We start from the raw sequence: 20989 nt of genomic DNA, 5'->3' as shown, positions 1-20989 counted from the left end.
AATATTCTCTCTAGTTATATTAGATAAAATAAATATTTTATCAGTTTCATTAGGAGCTAAAAAATAGAAAAACAAATCTACACATTTGAAGGGGATTACATGTTTGAGTCTAATTCAGTTAGTATTTTGTTTGATTTTCAAATTGAAAGTAAAACAAAACTGGCTTTTGGAAATATCAAAAATTGTTTAAACTTATTAAGTGACCACGAAGATTCGATGACAATACATACAATCGGGAGAAAGGAGATGTTAGTGGGGCAAAAAAGATCTGCAATTATAATAATCTAAAATTTTGAGTATTTTTCGAAAGTTATATTTACAAGCCATGAACTCTATAAATATATGGCAATCAAATTCAGTGACTTTGAAAGAACCAAGGAAACTTGTTTGGATCCAAGAGAATCTAGAGTCTAAAAAATTGATTGAATCTTGCATAGAATGTTTTCAAATAAGAAATTTGGAGTTTAAAGAAATTGGATTTATTGTCTACAATTATAACTGATAATAACTACTGGCAGAAGCAAGCTACAACCCATTCCCTTTCTCCAATGCCATTTGCAATGTATTAACAGTTCAGCAGACATTAAAGAATCTCTTAAAAGCTCAAAGGCAGGGAGAAGAATCCATTGATCCTAAAGCTTTCAAAGAATGACAACTTGCTAAAACTATTCACCAAATAGCAAATAAAATGAGATGACATATGAAGTTTAGGTTTTGGACATTTTTGGTTCTGGGAGTACCAGAGGAAGAGTAAACTCACTCATTTGCTCTCCTGCTAGTAACTGCACACCTGTTTCCTTTGACAATTTATCTCTTCTCCTAATTATCTGTGTAGTTTGGCTGGAATTGACGCAACTCTCTGGCATCAAGCATGGTGCCAGACTTGGCAATGGGATTAGCATATTCTCTTAGCTTTTTGTTGTTTTGGGTTGACAACCTGGCTCAGAACCAAGGGCCAATCATCAGAATCAAGTTGTATTAGCTCTAGTCATGCTTATTAGAATTTTTGGGTAAGAAGGCTTCACACCCCTTTCCCACTGTGGCAGATAAACTATGAAACCAAATCTGAGCTGCTAGTAATATTCCTTGACTTTTTTTTTTAGATGGAGTCTTGCTCTGTCACCAGGCTGGAGTGCAGTGGCGCCATCTCAGCTCACTGCAGCCTCCGCCTCCCTAGTTCAAGCTATTCTCCTGCCTCGGCCTCCCGAGTAGCTGGGATTACAGGCACTCACAACCACACCCAGGTAATTTATGTATTTTTAGTAGAGACAGGATTTCACCATGTTGGCCAGGATGGTCTTGATCTCCTGACCTCGTGATCCGCCTGCCTCGGCCTCCCAAAGTGCTGGGATTACAGGCGTGAGCCACCACTCGGGGCCGTAATATTCCTTGACTTTATAGAGGGAGTCCATCTATGGAGGGAGAAAATAAAGCTCAACTACAGAGGAAATACTAGAAATGGAGGGAAAACGCACCCTTATGAAAATATTTGAGTCTCCTAAATTTATCCAATTTGATCTGGGTTTCTGACATTAACAACCAAAATAATAGACTAAAACAAAGTGTTTATAATATTTTCTTTTTTTTAAGCTTCACATCTAATATTTTATTTCCCAAATCGCCTAGAATAAGGATGGGAGTTATATTTACTAAGTATTCTACTACTTAGAGATCCATTTGAGTTTCAAGAAAAGAACGAATTATACTTTAAAAGGTGGATGTCAATTAAGTCCACTTCATCCTGACATACTTTAATTAGAAATCTTCGGCTCATGATGACGGAAGGGAAATTTCTGAGTTTGAAGAGTGCTCATGAGAGCATCTGTTAGGTCTAGGGTTATGTTCCAGCCCATGCTGAGGTCCGAGGGGAGTGGGTGGATGAACGCAGATAGCTTAAAGAACACTCACGGGCCATACGCAGGTGAATATGGTTTATTCAGCAGCTCTTTCTTCAGCGGCTTACTTCCATTAGCTCTCTCACACTCTGCTCTGTCTCGGCTGCTTGAGCTGGCCATTTCCACGCACAGCTGCGCGGCCAGCTCTCCCTTTCCTTCAGGGTCAGAAGCTTAACTCTTTCTTGGGTCCTGGCTTCCCCCGCCCGCCTTCAAGACGGACAGCTTTGGCTCTCTCTCTCTTTCTCTGGGCACTAGTGCCATGTTGAGCGATGTTATGCCGAGCCAAGCCATGCCCAAGAGCCCCTGTACAGCATCAGCAGGGCAGTTATACTCTTTACAAACAATAGTGGCATAGAGCCAAGTATGAGCTTACACAAACAGGTTATATAACAAGTGGAGGTGTGTGCCTGTGCACCAATCCCGCTGAGTCATGCAGGCCGGGATGTCTCCCTCGGCCCATTCCTTAACCAAAGCACATCCGTGTAGCTTACAGCATCTACAGCCTCAGCTGAAAGCTCTGGTTTCTAGCTTCCTTAAAAAAAAAAAAAAATACTGGGAGTTTTCTTACACAAGTCTCCTAAATGTTTTGTGGTATATAAGCCAAGCTTCTAGGTAGCTTATGTACCATGTTACTAGAAACAGAGTTCTATGTTCAGCTTTTTACATTTTCTTTGATAATCACATACATATTTTAAACTCTTAAATTTCCTTTAAGTTGAATGTGGTTATTTCAAGTGATTATTATTGCCTGGTAAAAGTTATAGTACATAATACAAAGCTAAACAGTGATTATTATAACTATTGGTGATTATGAATGGTATGGGGGTTTGTCCCAGTGAGATTTTGGCACTTGCTGAATGTGCCAAAACACATTATGCCATAACATTATGAATGTTATTTTATTCAACTCAAAAATAAAATATAAGCTATAGATATAAGTGACTATGGAAAGTAGAATAAAAAATGAAATTCTCTGAACATTCTGGATATATTTGGCTTCTCTTTCCAATTGCCAAAATAAGTCTTGTCTAATCAGTTAATGATAAATTGATCCCTCATTGTCTGTTGGCGCTGAGAGCATTCTCCTAAGTATAAGCTACTATCTCCTTGAAATATGTTCATCACCACAATTAAAATGTAAAATAGACTCACTTTTTAAATGAGGATTAATAATCACCGCCACTTTCACTATACTACCCTGTCCATATGAAGAATATTGCTACTTTTGAGTTATCACTCCCAGATGTTCCAAACGAAGTTTGCTGCAGAGAAAAATTATGAAAAATTCAATCATAGACCTAATTTCTTAAGAAAAATGACAGATTATAGATAACAATTGAATTAGGCCATTAGCAGCTATAGAGTGATGGTAGAATCGGATAATCTACATTAGTAATAGACGAAAGTCATCAACTGAAGTCAGGGACGGCAGGATTGGCAAGTGACGCAGCGTGTGTGTGATTCTGGAGTATGCACAGCGTAGGACTTGGTCAAACAAATGAAAACAGAGGAAGAGAGGTAACCTTGAAGGAAAGAATCTTCATAAGGCCTGTATCTGTATAATAAGAAGAGGCGTTCTGTCAAAGACACCTCGGAATGAAGAATTATGTCCATTCTACCAGCAGTCAGAACTATTAGAACTTTTAACCTGAAGCTTATATCAGGAATTCTGTAAGTGTATCCAGTCTGATTTATAAAGAATAGACTGTCATTGTATAAAAGTAGAGCCTACGAGGACCTATTTTTAGACCTGTAGTATTCAGGTGAGAAATTGTAATACCTTCCAAGGAGGTAGTGGAAGCAGATATAGTGAAAAGTGACTTAACTAAGTCTGGATTTCAGGGGGAGAAGTTTGTTCTGAAGATATTTAGTGCCATCAGCTTCTACGTAGTATGTAAAATGATAGAAAAAGATAAATGGACTTACAAGAAGTAAGTTCTAACTTCCTTTTCTTAAACTCAATTTTAAATTATTCAAACTAGAAACAAATTGAAGTTTGAGAAAACAAAAGTATGGTATGTTGGAAAGCAAGTAGTGAAATGAATTCAAGAAAGAGGTAGTGAGTCACTAAAGTCAAGGACTATGACACAATCTGTGTATTTGACAAGGTAAGGGTCACAGACAACATTGGTTTTGTGGTTTCAGTGGAGAGGTGGGAACAAAGCCTTGCGTGAGTGAGTTAAAGAAGAAAATAGGAAGAAGAAAATAGGGAAAAGTAAACAAGTACAGGTAATTCTTCTGACAACTTTTGTTATGAAAGGAAGTAGACTGACAATATTTAAGAGGAATGTAGGCAACTAATATGCGTGTATATAATTTTGTTAATGTCTTGTGCCATAATATTCACATAAATAGCGTAATGCTCAAAGTATTCAATTTTACCTTGCTTTTTCACTCAAAAATTTATATTTTGCTGTATTCATATTGATGACCGTAGGTATAATTCATTCTTTTAACTGATGATAATTTTCATTTTATGATTGTGTGACATTACTCTGGTGCTTTTCATAGATATTTAACATTTGTTCACTTATCTGCTATTATGAATACTGGTGCAATAAACATCTTTGTAATGCCATTTTATTTACAGTAATTAATATTTTCAGATATTTACATGTGGAATTAAAGTAGCTGAATCGTAGAGTGTATATTTTTAAATTTACTAGATTTTGCTAATTTTTATTCAGTGTCCACAACTATTTTCTCCCCATTGGTAATATATGACAGTATGTTTTCCCCTTGTCCTTGCCACCATTGATATTATCAGACGTTTGCTTTTGCCAAAAAAAATTTCATTGTTTGTAAATTTCAGTTTCTAAATGTGTGGTTATGCTGAGAATTGCTTCATATGAATTGGCCATTTTTATTTTCTCTCAGTGAATTACCAATTCAAATTCTTTTCTCACTTTTTGGGGTGGGGAGTTCTTATTGCTTCTAGTTCTTGATTTTCAGCAATTACATGCTTCTACACAAATTATCTGCTGTATCCACTTTGATTATTTGCTCCTAAAAACTAGTCTCATTGAGATAGCTTAAGACTATCTGCTATAAGCTTATGAAGGCTTATTGGCCTCCCTGTGCTCAGGACTGCTCCCACTTTTATTGAATGTCAAGTCTCCAGCGCCGTGGCTCACAGTGACACAGGGAGTGCGCAGGGAGCCAGCAGCTTGACTGGGTCCACTGCAGTGCCTAAACTAATCTCCCTGGCAGGTGCTTCTTGGCCTCCCCTGCTTCTAGGATCCACCACTTCCAGGCATATATCTCCTTTAATATGACCACCATCTTCTGTGATTTTTCTCTCCTGCAGGATCTCATGCTGCCATTTTATTCTTCAGTAAACCCTCACCTGCTTACACTCTCTCGAGAATTCCTCACAGATGCAGCTCCTTTGAGAAATCTTTCTCTTTGACCATAGGTTGTGTGTATGTTTGGGTTCTAACCTTATATATTTATATAGTTGGAGTAAGAGAAGAGACTACAAAACACACAGCCAGCTTGTCCTGGTTCTGACAATGCCAGAACATCTTGCCACGTAAAAAACAGCCCCAACGGCCAGGCGCGGTGGCTCACGCCTGTAATCCCGGCACTTTGGGAGGCTGAGGTGGGCAGATCACGAGGTCAGGAGATCTAGACCATCCTGGATAACGCAGTGAAACCCCGTCTCTACTAAAAATACAAAAAGTTAGCCAGGCATGGTGGCAGGCCCTATAGTCCCAGCTACTAGGGAGGCTGAGGCAGGAGAATGGTATGAACCCGGGAGGCGGAGTTTGCAGTGAGCAGAGATCGGGCCACTCCATTCCAGCCTGGGTGACAGACCGAGACTCCATCTCAAAGAAAAAACAAAAAACAAACAAACAAACAAAAAACACATACACGCAAAAGAAACAGCTCAAACAATTTCACTACAACTGATCTTCTGCTTCCAAACTCTGTAAGGCATCACATATACCCTTTATTCATCCTCTAGAAAATGAGTCTCTTCATGATAAGAAACAAAATCCTCCAACCCAGATCCCTATATCACACTCAACTTTGAGGTTAGTAAAGGGCAAGCCACAGACTAGAGAACAGATTAAAGTGGTAGCAGTAATCCCTGTCATTTAAAAAGTGTATTTGTGTTAGATTACTAAATTAGTATCACAAGAAATAAGGTTATAAAATCAGAGAAAGGCAGGGTGCGGTGACTCACACCTGTAATCCCAGCACTTTGGAAGGCCGAGGTGGGCAGATCACCTGAGCTCAGGAGTTCGAGACCAGCCTGGCCAACATAGCAAAACTCCATCTCTACTAAAAATATGAGAATTAGCTGGGCATGGTAGCAGGCACCTGTAATCTCAGCTACTTGGGAGGCTGAGGCAGGAGAATCACTTGAACCCTGGAGGCAGAGGTTGCAGTGAGCCGAGATCGTGCCACTGCACTCCAGCCTGGGTGACAGAGCGAGACTCCGTCTCAAAAAATAATAAAAATAAAAATAAATAAAATCAGAAAAAAACACTTTCCATTAAAGCAGAGTAACTTTTAATGTCCATAGGTCTGCAGAATATATTCCTTTCCTTGTCAGCTGATTGAGTTAGGTTACTTCTTTCAACAGCAGGTCTCTAGATTCGAGTACAAGTTCAAGACCAATGTAAATAAGAGACAACAGATGAATTAAGATTTCTTAGGATAAATGGCTGAATTTGTAATGCCAAGATGCTATCCAAGTAGCTACTGCTACCCACCCACCCCTATATGGATCAGAGTTATTAAAATATCTTGTTATGAGGAGAGAAAAATTGGTGGCAGGGGTCCTGGATGTTTTGATAATATTTAATTTGAGATCATTGTGACAGCTATTCCCAATGTGTTGGGCTTTAGCTGGGTCATTGCTTGTCTTTCATAGCGGAAGTAATGCCATGTTGACAATCAGACCTGCTAAGGCTTAGACAGCCAACAGTTAGTTTCAGTTAAGAGATCCGTAGCCATAGAGTGGGGATGGATCCAAAAGCAGGCAGGTGGGCAGGCCATGCCAGGCTGAATATTACCATTATCTGGGTGCAAAAAGCTTTAAAACATATGCAGGCCATACCTGAAACCAGTTAAATCAGCTTCTGGTGGTGGAAATCAGGTGTCCCTACGTTTTGAAAGTGCCTCAGGTGATTGATTCCCCTCAGTCTGCAGCCAAGGCTGAGGAACTGTGCTGGATGGCGATGCCGAATAAGTATTTAAAATCCTTGTGATGTAATCCATCAAGAAAATGACCTTTTCATACAACTGCACCTGCTTCTATACGATTTTAACTCCTCATATTCTTCCATTGCTATTCAATGACCTTTTCATACAATTGCACCTGCTTCTATACGATTTTAACTCCTCATATTCTTTCATTGCTATTCAATGCCAGTGCATCTTCGGGAGAAAGTTAGCAAGTTCAGAGTGCCTGGAAACAAGTACAGTCATGTGCCCCTAACATTTCCATCAACAACCACATACAAGAGGACAGTAGTCCTATAAGATTATAATAGCATATTTTTCTGTACATTTTCTGCATTTAGATACAAAAATACTTACCATTGTGTTACAGTTGCCTATAGTATTCAGTACAGTAACATGCTTGACAAGTTTATAGCCTAGGAACAGTAGGGTAAATCCCATGACCTAGATGCATAGTAGACTGTACCATCTAGGTTTGGATAAGTACACTCCATGGTGTTTACATAACAATGAAATCACCTGACACATTTCTCAGAATGTATCCCTTTCGTTAAGTGAGGCAAGACTATCCGTTCAACTATTGTCATCTACCATCACTTGAAAACAGAAGAACGTGATTCTTTCTTCTATTCTTCATCTTAACATTTAAAGTTACAAGAAAATCTTGAAATCTACTTTTCGAATATAGCCTTCTCTGTAAACCATTTCTTTGTAATTATAGCCATCACAAGGGTTTATTTTAATTGCATGTTTCATTATCACTAAAGTGATTCAACCTGCAGTGCTCTACGTCTCAAAATCATCAGTCTGAGGAAAACATTCAGCTCACTCAGATACTTGCAAGGCAGCCAAAAATACATACTACCATCCATTGAACAGTTCTTCCTAGAAGGTAGTTGTTGTTGCAAATAATTTTCACCTCCAAGAATGATTTAGAATGTGTTCATTTTAAATATCCTTTCTAAACAAATTATTTTACCCTTTCCTTTCTAAGTGGCCTATATATTTAAGTGTGCTTCTGAGGCTGGAAATATACATGTATATATATTCCCTTTCTATTTCTAGCTGCCATTTAAGATACAGAACTTTATGTTTATTGCATTAGCAATAATAAGCTTGCCCTAGGTCATTCTTTGGCTAGCTCAGCTAGACCCTTGTAATCAACATCACATATTTAATGAATGAATGGCTAAAGGCAATATGGGTGTTATTTACCAGTTGTCTGATAGGAGAGGAGAGAGACCACCTACCTCCCTCAAACTATCTGGTGGGGTGGTAGAAAGGTCGTGATCTCAAGGAAACTTAAGAATAGAGGGCCATTATAATGAGGGCCCTCAAGGAAATTGGATCAGAAATGTGTCTTAGATTCAAGGTGACACCAGGTACCTTCTGCAGAAAGGATTTGGGGACCTTCATTCAAGTTATCTAACATTCTTACATTAGTTTCATATTTTTGCTACAACAAATTATAACACAGTGGCTTAAAACAGTACAAATTAGTTATCTTCCAGTTCTGGAGGTCAAAGTCTAAAATCCAGGTGTCAGCAGGACTGCATTCCTTCTGGAGGCTCTAGGGAAGAATTCCTTTCCTTGCCCTTTTCAGCTTCAACAGGCCACCGATGCTGCTTGGCTCATGACCCCCTTTCACATCACTCCAACCTCTTGGATTCATTACTGCATCTCCTGCTACCACTCTGAGCCGCCTGCCTCTCATTTAGAAATACCTTTGGGCCATCTGAAAAATACAAATTGCTCTCCCCATCTCAAGACACTTAATTTAATTATATATGAAAAGTTCTTTTTGCTGTGGAAGGAGGTATACTCACAGGTGGCATAGATTAGGATGTGGGGCTCTTTGAAGGGTTGTTGTTAAGCCTGGCACAATTCCCATGTGTTTTTTCTGCCTGGTTTTTCTGTTCATTCTTGTGGTTCAAATTCTGAAGGATGCAAATATGAGTGGCTCTTATATGTACTCCCGATCCAATAAATATGGTCATGAAAATCATAGTATAAAATGACTACCTGAGCGAGCACAGGGGATTCTGGGAAGCCCATGGTTTCTATTTATGTCACGGTGGCATGGTCTGAAAAGCACTAGATATCAAAAGGCCTTAACATTATTTGAGTACCTACTATACACCAGCCATTATGTAGACATTACACATATATATATTTTTTTCATTGTCTCATGACAATCTTATCTGGTAATTATTGTTATCCTCTATTTCATTGATAAGAAAACTAAAGTTAAAAAATGTGAAGCAGTTTCTCCAGGTTCACACAGATACAGTTAATGATGGAGATGGAATTTGAATTACAACTTGCCTGACTTTGAAGGCCATGTTTGAGCTACACGTTATGGTTCCAGGGCCATTGTTAATTATTTCAATTGCTTTAGACACATCTTTAAGCTACTTGAACAACAATTTCATCAGCTACAAATTCAACACATTTTCAATATCTGATTTCTAAGTGTCCTTTCAGTTTTAACATTTTGTAATGTATTTTGTGCTCAATGGTTTGCAGTTTTCCTTTGTAAAAGTTTTAAGTTAGTTCCATGTAGAATTTGAATTTAAAATTATGATCTAATTACTCGATTGGATGAACTAAATTAACAAAATGAACATTTTTAGACTTTTTAGTTTAACTAAGTGAACTTACTTAGATGAATTTAAACAACTAATTTAAGGATCATGCAAATAGGTAACTCATATCCCCGTTTAAGATGGGAGGAGTGATGGAGCTTGTTTGATTTGTAAGTTTTCTCACAAAACATGAGTGATATCAGAGAACATTAATTAAGTAGAACGGAAATAAGAAACCTGGCCTCTATTACTACAGCTTAATATACTGACTATTTATTTGACATTTCTTATATGCCAGCCATTGCATTAGGAGCTTGATATATGCAGCCCCATTTAATGCTCACATGGATTTTTCTCATTTACCAACAAATAAACTGAACCAAATAGAATGCAAGTAATCCAACCAAGGTCACAAAGCTACTATGTGGCAAGGCTGGGATTCGTATCCTTGTCTATAGGGCACCAAAGCTTGTTGTTATTTCTGCTACACGTTACACGTTAACTCCCAGTGGTGGGGAATGGTGGAGGAGTGGTCTAAGAAGCGCCAACAGCAGGACTCAAAAAACCTATGCTCCAGACCTACTCAATTGCTGCTCAGGTTGTGAAATGCCATCATTTATAAGAGGAAAAGATGTGGACCCCAGTGTCTCTTCCCTCTTAAAAGTCTCAGTGAGGCCAGGCACCATGGCTCACGCCTGTAATCCCAGCACTTTGAGAGGCCAAGCCAGGCGGATCACGAAGTCAGGAGTTTGAGACCAGACTGACCAACATAGTGAAACCCCGTCTCTACTAAAAATACAAGAATTAGCTGGGTGTGGTGGCACGTGCCTGTAATCCCAGATACTCGGGAGCCTGAGGCAGGAGAATCGCTTGAACCCGGGCGATAGTGGTTGCAGTGAGCCGAGATCGTGCCACTGCACTCCAGCCTGGGCGACACAGCAAGACTCCATCTTGAAAAAAAAAGTCTCAGTGAAAAAAAAAAAAAAAGAATATATATGTATATATATTTGTTTCTTCCAGAAGATGTGAGGATAACCACCATTCAGATAAACATCTTATTGATTATTAGGAATATTCTCTAACAGAAGGCTTTCCTGAAAACTGCGTCATCTTGCCTCGAATCATGTATAGTTTTGACCTTTTGGTTATATCTAAGTCTATCCTCCCCCATTAAACTGAATTTTGCCACCTCATGCCAATCTGACAGTTTTTTTCTGTTGGTTGGTTGCTTGTTTCTTTGTTTTAATAAATAGTTTGTCTCTCAAGAGGGATTGGTTCCAGAACCCAGGAAATACCAAATCTATGGCTCCACAAGTCCCTTTTATAGAATGGCACAGTATTTGCATATAACCTACACAAATCCTCCTATGTACTTTAAATAATCTGTAGATCACTTATGAGACCTAATACAATGTAAATACCACGTAAATCATTGTTATACTGTAATTTTTATTCATACTTCTTTTTTTTTTCTGTTTTGAGACAGAGTCTCACTCTGTTGCCCGGGCTGGAGTTCAGTGGCAGGATCTCAGCTCACTGCAACCTCCGCCTCCTGGGTTCTGTCTCAGCTCCTGAGTAGTTGGGATTACAGGCGCCTGCCACTATGCCTAGCTAATTTTTTGTATTTTTAGTAGAGACGGGATTTCACCATGTTGGCCAGGCTGGTCTCGAACTTCTGACCTCATGATTTGCCCGCCTCGGCCTCCCAGAGTGCGGGGATTACAGGCGTGAACCACCGCACCCGGCCCATAGTTTTTTTTTTATTGTTGTATTGTTATTTTTATTAGTTTTGTCCCCCTAATACACGACTCCCAGTTTGTCCAAGGTTTTAATCATGCTTGTGTGGTTTTAATTTAACCATCAATAGTGATCTGAAAATATTAAGTGGAAAATGTCAGAATTATACAACTTATAAGTTTTAAAGTGCATGCCAGTCTGAGTATCTTGGTGAAACATGCTGTCCAGTTCTGTCCTGCCTGGGACGTGAATCATCCCTTTGTCTGGCGCAACCATGTTACATATGCTACCTGCCACTTACTATATGGGAAAAAAAAACATAGTATTTAAAGCCACAGTACTACCCACGGTTTCAGGCTTCCACTGGGAGTCTTGAAACATTTCCCCTGCAGCTGAGGGGGAACTACGGTATTTTTGGTCTGCAATTGGTTGAATCTATGGGTGCAGAACCCACAGATAGGGTGGACTGATTATACTTTATTGAAATATGAGTTACGTAAATAAAGTGCACCCACTGAAGTGTTCATTTCAGTGAGTTGTGATAAATTTATATACCATCGAAATCAAGATACAGGATATCTCCTTTGCCTCAAAAATTCCTTCTTGTACCTTCCCAGTCAGCCCCCTTCATACCAGTCCCAGGCAACCACTGATCTGTTTTCTGTCTCAGTAAATTAGTCCTTTCCCGAGTTTAATGTGAATAGACTCATACAGTAGAACTCTTCTATGCCTGGCTTCTTTCACTCAGTATATTGCTTTTTGAGACTGATGTTGTTGTATGCATCAGTAGTTAATTCATTTGTATTGCTGAGTAGTATTTTATCCATAGGTGTATTTTGAAGAACTTAGAGTACATTAATAAGAAGTGCATACTGGACTTGATAGCATTGACTCTGAGAAAAACTTGCTATAAAATGCTATGTAAAATGATAATATTTTACCCACATAAACTAGTACATTAAATTACTATGTCCAAAATGAAGCATTTTATAATCTATTTATTTTATTTCAAAAGCATAAGCTCCCAAAGCTCGTAAGGTATAGAATCTATATACTAATATGACTTCTATCAAGCAGAGATTAATTTTAACAATTGCTTAGCATGAGTTTCCTTTAGAAATTTTGTTTGGTGCTTTTAAAATAAATTAAAACGGTTTATCCTGTGATATTTGCAGAGCCATTACAGCGTACTCTAAATATAACTTAGGGATTATAAAACATGTAACATTTATTTAAAAGATCAGTTATATAAACACATATTTAGAAATTTAATCATTTGCTTATACTGGAAATTACAATTTAATGGGTTGAGATGTGCCTGATGTTATTTGTTGATACTCAGTCTATTTTATACCATTGCAAACCCTTTGCGGTATGCAGAGGCATTAATCTTGAACACTTTACTTGCAAGTTTTTCTTGCCAGGAAGGTTATGGAAAGATTTCTACAAGAAATTTATCTATTGGTTTGGAAAGTTGGAAGAGATTATTCTCAAGTGAAGCAAGTAGATGCTTAGTTGTCAGCAATTTGCTGAAGGCAGAAGCTTATAGATTTGGATGCCCTGCTGAGAACCATCTACTTCAGTGTGATCACAGATAAAACCACTGGAGGTGGCTTCCTGATAATCTCTGAGCTTCCATATTTTTTCACTTCTCAAACTTTCCAATGATTTTCTTTGCCTCGAATTTCCTGCATCAAAAATCTTACTGGTAGTAGAAAGTACCAAAGTCACAACCATCCTAACATCTAGAAAAAAAATAGACAATCTACACAACCTAACTTTTCTAAACTCATCAAAGAGCTGAAAGTCATAAGGTAACCAAGACACCTGAATGCAAGAGTGACAAATCCCTAGGAGGAGGCAGAAAACCAAATGGTTTTCCCTTTACCAAAGCATGAGAGGAAGGAGTGGCTGTCATAGAAGCGGGTAGAAAGAACTCAGCTAAAATTGTAAAGACTGAGTGTGATTAGAATATCAGTTTGGAATATAATTGGGAGTCCTACACACACAAACACATGAGGATTTCATGCTCACTACAAGCTCTTCATCTCAGTACAGCATCATTTTCCATCAAAAATCTGGGGATGGCCAGGCACAATGCCTCACACCTGTAATCCCAGCACTTTGGGAGGCAGAGGAGGGCAGATCATAAGGTTAGGAGGTTAAGACCAGCCTGGCCAAAATGGTGAAGCACTGTCTCTACTAAAACTACAAAAAATAATTAGCTGGGTGTGGTGGCGGGCACTTGTAATCCCAGCTGCTCGGGAGGCTGAGGCGGGAAAATCCCTTGAACCCAGGAGGAAATGGAGCACAGTTGACCCTTGAACAACACAGGTTTGCACTGTATGTTTTTTGTTTGTTTGTTTGTTTTTTACACTTAGTGTCTGTCATTTAATCAAAAATGATGAGCCATAAAATAGAGTTGGGTGGACCAGCCTGGACAACATGGCAAAACCCCGTCTCTACTAAAAATACAAAAATTAGCTGGGCTTGGTTGTGCATGCCTATAGTCCCAGCTACTCAGGAGGCTGAGACAGGAGAATCACTTGAACCCAGGAGGAAAGGGTTGCAGGGAGCTGAGACTGTGCCACTGCACTCCAGCCTGGGCAACAGAGTAAGACTATGTCTCAAAAAAAAAAAAAATAGAGTTGGGTTGGGTAGGAGTAGGGGTATTGACAAAAGAGAAATTAATCAGTAAGCAATGGCCAAGATATAGACCCTTTCAGACAGGATATGTAAAATAACTATGATTAATGTGTTAAACAATCTAGTAGAAAAAAAGATAGAACCAATTGAACTTCCTCTGTCAAAATAGAAAACTAAATTCAAAACCCTATTTCTAAGGGAATTTCAAAGTTTAAAGCAAAAATGAATTATATTTCTACTTAACTTTCTTATTAACCTTTGTATAAGGCAAATCTATCTTTAAAAATGACAATATAAATTCATTATATAACCACATGAGAACCCTAATTGCACTGATGTCTTATCTTTGTAAGCAAATTAACACAGCCTCTGCCACCTGACATAAAGCTATCTATTCAAAAAATGCTTTGTTATCCCTATCAATCAAAAAAGAGATGAATCTTCTTAGATCTTCTATAGATCAAGCATATCTTCTATAGATCAGGCTCTTAGTGATCAGGTAGATAAAATGATCTAGTCAATAGAGGTCAGCTTGCCTTCTTTCCCAAATGAACTGGCTCTCACTAAATGAGTACATAAAAAATACAGCCACGCTAGCAGGGATAAAATGATTGCAAAGTCCTGTCTTACCAAGACTAATTTGGCCAACATTATGATTGCATATCTAATATGTCAATAACAGAATAGTGTTGATTCCTTGATATGGCATGATTCCCTGGAGAGGAAGAACAGCCAACTGGTAGCAAATTAAGATTGATTATATTGGAATTCTTCCATCATGGCAGGAGCAGCAATTTGTCCTCAGTAGAGACCACTAGATGTAGTTTTCTTTCACCTCATAGAGATATAAGCATAACTTCTCAGTCTTACCTCAGGGTTATGTCATCTCCACTATTGTCATATTCTAGTCTTTAACGGACCTTGCTCATCTTGATATCAGTTTGAGCATCATACCATTTTGCCATATTGGTCATTTGCTGATTGGACCAATTGATTAGGAAGTAATAACTACTATATCCTATTGGTAAGAAATGCTTCTCTCTTATCAGAGAGTAAAAATCAAGTGAAAATCCATGCTCATTAACTTAGAAAAGATTCTATGAGTCTAGTTTTCTGGGATATGTTAGATTGTTTTTCTGAAGGAAAAATGATTAAGTTGTTGGGGTTTTCTTCTAAGAAAGAAGCACAACTCTCTACAATGAGAAAATTATATATAACCTATTGGTAGAGTATACCAGTTGGACCCATTTAACAAATAAACCATAAGGCTGTCAATTTTTGTGGGTTCAAGAACAAAAGTCCAGGACACTGCAATCTACTAAGCCACTTGAGCTGTATGAGCCAGGTCAATAGAACTGCAAGGGTCTGTGGCAGATATGGTTGGTGTATATGGAGCTTCTGAGAAGCACTGATAAGACAACATTGTCTAGGTTGAGGAAAGCATGCACGCTTCTTCCAAAAGATATTCTCCTTTTGACAACAACTTCTGGCTTAACGCTGGGCACTAGTAGAGACAGAACACCTAACCATGAGTGACAAATGGATCTTGTGATCTGACCTGCCTATCAGAAAATATATATATTAGAACATATATATCTGGCTGGGCATGGTGGCTCACGCCTGTAATCCCAGCACTTTGGGAGCCTGAGGCAGGCGGATCATGAGGTCAGGAGATCGAGACCATCCTGGCTAACACGGTGAAACCCTGTCTCTATTAAAAATACAAAAAATTAGCCTGGCATGGTGGCGGGCGCCTGTAGTCCCAGCTACTTGGGAGGCTGAGGCAGGAGGATGGCGTGAACCTAGGGGGTGGAGCTTGCAGTGAGCTGAGATCATGCCGCTGCACTCCAGCCTGAGCGACAGAGCAAGACTCCATCTCAAAGCAAACAAACAAACAAAAAGAATATATGTTTCAGAAAATACGTATGATCTATGAAGGCCTAGAATTAAGTATTCTATTGCCAAGTGTGAGTGTTATAGAAAAGATCAGGACAAAGCTCTTTCTGAAGGCAAAAATCTTGTAATCAATGGCTCAGGCTCCCAAGGACCTACTATTACCACCTCTACCTCTACCCAAATCTATGGCTTCATGTGGAATTCTTTATGACCAGTTAAATGAGAAATAAAAAAATCTGGAGTTTCATTTAGGATAGTTCCATATAATAGGTTGACATGGCCTAAGGCAACACTGGTTGCTCCCAAAGTCCTTCACAGGTATGTCCTTGAATAACAGTGGATAAAAAATTAGTTCCTGTGGATAGAATGTGGAACAATACATCTGTTTGTCTACTTTGGCTCTAAGAAGAGATAACCAAGTTTTGGAGCCACACTGAAACATGGACAGTGGCTAATGGCTTCGCTGATTATCACAGGCTCTGAAGGAATAACATCTGAGGAATGAGTGTGAGATCTCCGGACTGATACTCAGTATAAGAACTGAGCATACGAAGCTTTAATTGCCATAAGATTGATCATCAGAGCGTATCTTCTATAAATCAAGCTCTTAGTGATCCGGTAGATAAAATGATCTATTCAATAGAGGTCAGTCTGCCTTCTTCCCCAAATGACCTGGTTCTCGCTAAACGAGTACATAAAAAATATAGCCATGCCAGCAAGGATAAAACGATTGCATAATCGTGTCTTACCAAGACTGATTTGGCTAACGTTACTACTGCATATCTAATATGTCAATAACAGAATAGTGTTGATTCCTTGATGGGGCACCATTCCCTGGAAAGGAAGAACAGCCAACTGGTAGCAAATTAAGATTGATTACATTGGAATTCTTCCATCATGGCAGGAGCAGCAATTTGTCCTCAGTAAAATAGACACTTACACCTAATTTGTAGCTGCATTCTCTATCTGTATTAATTCCGCCAACACTACCATCCATATATTTATTAAATATCTTATTCATCGTCATAACATTTCACTCAGCATTGCCTTTGATCAGGGAATTTTATTTTATAATAAAATATTGTGTAAATCACCTCTAGTTCATGAGATTTACAGTTCTATCAGCTTTTCCTATCAGGGTGGTACAGTTGGAATGTTTGTGTGCCCTTCAAAATTTACACTGAAACTTATACCCAAAGCACACAGTATTAAGGGGTGAAACATTTAAGAGGTGATCAGCCTATAAGAATCCACTGTCATGAATAGGATTAATGCCTCATAAATGAGATTGGGCCCTGACCAGACAATGAACCCGCCAGTACCTTAGTCTTTAAATATCCAGCCTCCTTAACTGTAATCAGTAAATTTATGCTGATTATAAATTACCCAGTCTAAGGCATTTTGTTATAGCAGCACAAATGGACTAAGACACAGAGCAGGGAAGAAAATCCCTAAATAAAACAGTGAAGTGGGAGACTTCTGATTTTAGTAACAGTGAACTTAGGAAATAGCAATCTTTACTTAAAATAAAATAAAATAATAACTGCAGTAACTAAAATAATTTCCTAGAATAATCAAATAACAAGAAGTTACAAGGCTAAGGTGTGATATACATTGTATATCAGTGAAAGAAACCAAGCATTTAGGGCCTCTATGCTGATAGAATTAGCAGGAAATTTGTACCCTTGTGGAACTAGGAGAAGAGGAATGAGAATACAATAGAACATGCTAACTATGAGGCACTGTAAACCATTCTTATTTAGAGTTGAAGCTTTAAAGTGCTGTGTCCTAAGAGTAAACATACATAGAAGTAAGCAAGCCCTTACACAGGACTATAACATCACTCTGAGTTACACCAGCGATCCTAAACAATCTAACTTTCTGAAATTGGATTAGGGTGGTCATATATTTCTTATATTCTCAGGTCCTGAAGAGGTTAAAAAGTTCTCTCTGGGAGGATATTAGATTATCCAACACCTTCAAATTTATTTCTAAAAATAGTATTTCAACTAAAATGTCCACCACACAAAGATATCTAGGGAAATTAGAAGATATGGCAGATGAGTAGGGACCAACATACACAAAACGTTAAATAAAAATAGGTCCTCAGATACTCCAAAGAGTAGAATCAATAATATGTAAAGGTTGGAAAAGATCTAGTTACTTTAAAGGCAAGCTTAAGCAGCATTTCAAGAAAGAACTAAAAGATTTTAAAAACTGGTATCAGCCGGGCACGATGGCTCACACCTGTAATCCCAGCACTTTGGGAGGCCGAGGAAGGCGGATCGCCTGAGGTCGGGAGTTCGAGACCAGCCTGGCCAGCATGGTTAAACGCTGTCTCTACTGAAAATACAAAATTAGCCGGGCATGGTGGCAGGTGCCTATAATCCCAGCTTCTCGGGAAGCTGAGGCAGGAGAATGGCTTGTATATTGTCTTTATGACTCTAGACGAGATCGCGTCATTGCACTCCAGCCTACGCAATAGAGTGAGACTCCATCTCAAAAAAAAAAAGGTATCATAGTTTTTAAAACTCTTTTGAAAAAAGAAAGTTTAGTGTAAAAATTTTACACTAAAAATGTGTTTACCGAAATTAATAACTTAGTGTGCAAATATAAGAGGAAATGAGATATAAATGAAGAACGTAGTAAACTTGGAGACAGATGAGAAGAAACTATCAAGACTGAAGTTCAGAAAGACAAAAGAATAAGAACTACAAAAGAGGGAATAAGAGATAGCAAGGTCACAGAAGATTTCATATATACTTAATTGCAAAAAGCAATGAAAATGTGAAATATGTGGGTAAATGCAAAGTAATATTTCAGGCGCAATTGCTCACGCCTGTAATCCCAGCACTTTGGGAGGCCAAGGAAGGACAGATAATTTGAGGTCAGGAGTTGGAGACCAGCCTGACCAACGTGGAGAAACCTCATCTCTGCTAAAAATACAAAAATTAGCCAAGCATGGTGGGAGGTGCCTGTAATCCCAGCTACTCAGGAGGCTGGGGCAGGAGAATCTCTTGAACCCGGGAGGCAGAGGTTGCAGTGAGCTGAGATCTCACCACTGCACTCCAGCCTGGATGACAGAGTGAGACCAAAAAAAAAAAAATAACATTTTTGAATAAAATAAAAATTTATACATTGTTGTGTTTGAAAGTATTAAATGAAAGAATTAAATAGGTCAAGACAGCATAAAATGTCTAGGTTAACAATTCGTAGAATAGTGAAAGGCTATATAACTAACATACCAATAAGAAAAATAGAATAATAAAAATATTAAATATATTAATCAGTCAAAAAGAAAGGAAATGAGAAGTAAAATATTAGGGCCAATAAGAATAACATAATCATATCACACAGAATTAAAACTCAATGTATAAATAAATGCACAATTACCCATGTGAAAAAAGTGTCAGTCTAAATGAAAAAATACAAACAAAATATATATATACATGCCCATAAAAAATACGTCTGAATTATTTGCATGCAGAAAATGTAAAGTAAAGGTATAGAAAAAGACATACCATATAAACACCCATCGAAGAACATTAAGGTAGCTATGTTAAAATAAGAAGTAGACTTTAAAGCAAAATGAAGTACCAGAAATAAAGTAGATCACTTCACAATGATTATAAGGCTTAACTGAACAGACATCATCTATCAAGACCATCAAAGAATTACCCAACTTAGCCTAGCCTAAACTTCTTACCCAGAGACTTAGCATCTAAACACATGATAATGACTGAAGCTACTAACTCATGATTTGTTTTGATACAAAGACAAATCTAACAGATACATTTGATAATGAAAATCTGAAGAAAAAATTTTAGCATCTATCTTAATAGTGAACATTGCTCTTTTTCCCCCTTAAGTCCAGAAATGAAGTAAAGTTGCCTCACATTGTTACTTCTATTCATCATTGTGCTAGGGGCCTCAGCTAGTTCAGCAAATTTTTAAAATTAGTTGTAAGTTTTCAAAAGGAAGGCACAAATATGTTATTTATACAATGGTAAAATGATCCATTAGAGATCAATTATGAAGCTGGCTGGTAATAACTCGTTTTATATCTGGAATGCTATTCTTTAATATATCCTTATATCTTGAAGGATAGCAATTTACCAACATGAGGAGTTGCTTTTCCCATTGCCAAAATGCATTTGGACCCAAAGGATGAAAATTCAATGGCTCTTCTTATTATTAATCCTAATGATCAAAATCAACATTTTTACCACTTATCACAGCACCTCTATACAGGATGGTCCTCCACTCATAATTTGGATCAGATGTCAAGACTGATAACACCATATACATACTAAGAGGGTATGAAAAGGTTTATTACTTTTATTTTCTGGAGGGAGCAGGGCAGGTCTCCTAAACAGGCCCAAAACTGGCTTGAGTGAGCAAGTAAAAAATTGAACTAGTCAGCCTAGCTAGTTTCCTTCAGCCCTTTTATAAGGCATTCATCCTATCCATGATGGTGGATCCCTCATGGCCTAAGGGTTATTATCGTGTCTGGGGTAGGAGCATGGTGAGGGCTGCTGCACACAGGCAGGAACTTGTATCATTTGAACCTCTGGCCTGCGCCAAAGGAGAGAGCAGCCAGGCTTTCTTATCAGTGTGCCTAGACTGGAGGCAGAGAGGTGGTCGCAGGAGCAAGACATGTGAGGCAGTCAAATATCAAAATCAAATATCAAAATATGGTGTCCAATTCTTCATTACATTTCCTCTCCTCCAAGTCTTGCACAATAATAATTTATAGGACTTTGATTTTAAAAAGATAACATGTTTCCATCTGTGAGCACAATGGCTGTTCTGAATTCCAAGTTGAGGCTGCCACATTATCACGTACAGGTCATCAATTAGCAACAAAGGTGAATCGCATTTGATCATTCCTGCTTATCAAGGGAAAAATGCAGCTGTTCCTACAAAATGGAAACCACAAGAATAATTTCTGGGATTCAAGTGAAATCCTGATTGTACTTCTTAGTAATGTCCCTGTCCAATGACATAAGATAATGAAAGACTAAAACACTCCCAAGT

At 38.3% G+C, this 20989-nt stretch overlaps 1 protein-coding gene across 1 annotated transcript in view; it reads right to left on the bottom strand.

Annotated features, from left to right (window-relative positions):
* The window catches only part of LOC129035255 (uncharacterized), a 255681-nt gene extending 253656 nt beyond the window's left edge, over nucleotides 1–2025 (bottom strand). Inside the window, exon 1 of the mRNA XM_054485516.1 lies at nucleotides 1751–2025. The gene's annotated coding sequence lies outside the window, so the exon portion shown is untranslated. The remainder of the gene's footprint in view (nucleotides 1–1750) is intronic.
* Between the last annotated feature and the right edge of the window lie 18964 nt (nucleotides 2026–20989).

Source organism: Pongo pygmaeus, chromosome 3, assembly GCF_028885625.2.
Source record: "Pongo pygmaeus isolate AG05252 chromosome 3, NHGRI_mPonPyg2-v2.0_pri, whole genome shotgun sequence".
Classification (NCBI taxonomy): domain Eukaryota; kingdom Metazoa; phylum Chordata; class Mammalia; order Primates; family Hominidae; genus Pongo; species Pongo pygmaeus.
Note: the sequence above shows the minus strand (reverse complement) of the source record. Positions and strands in the feature narration are given on the sequence as shown.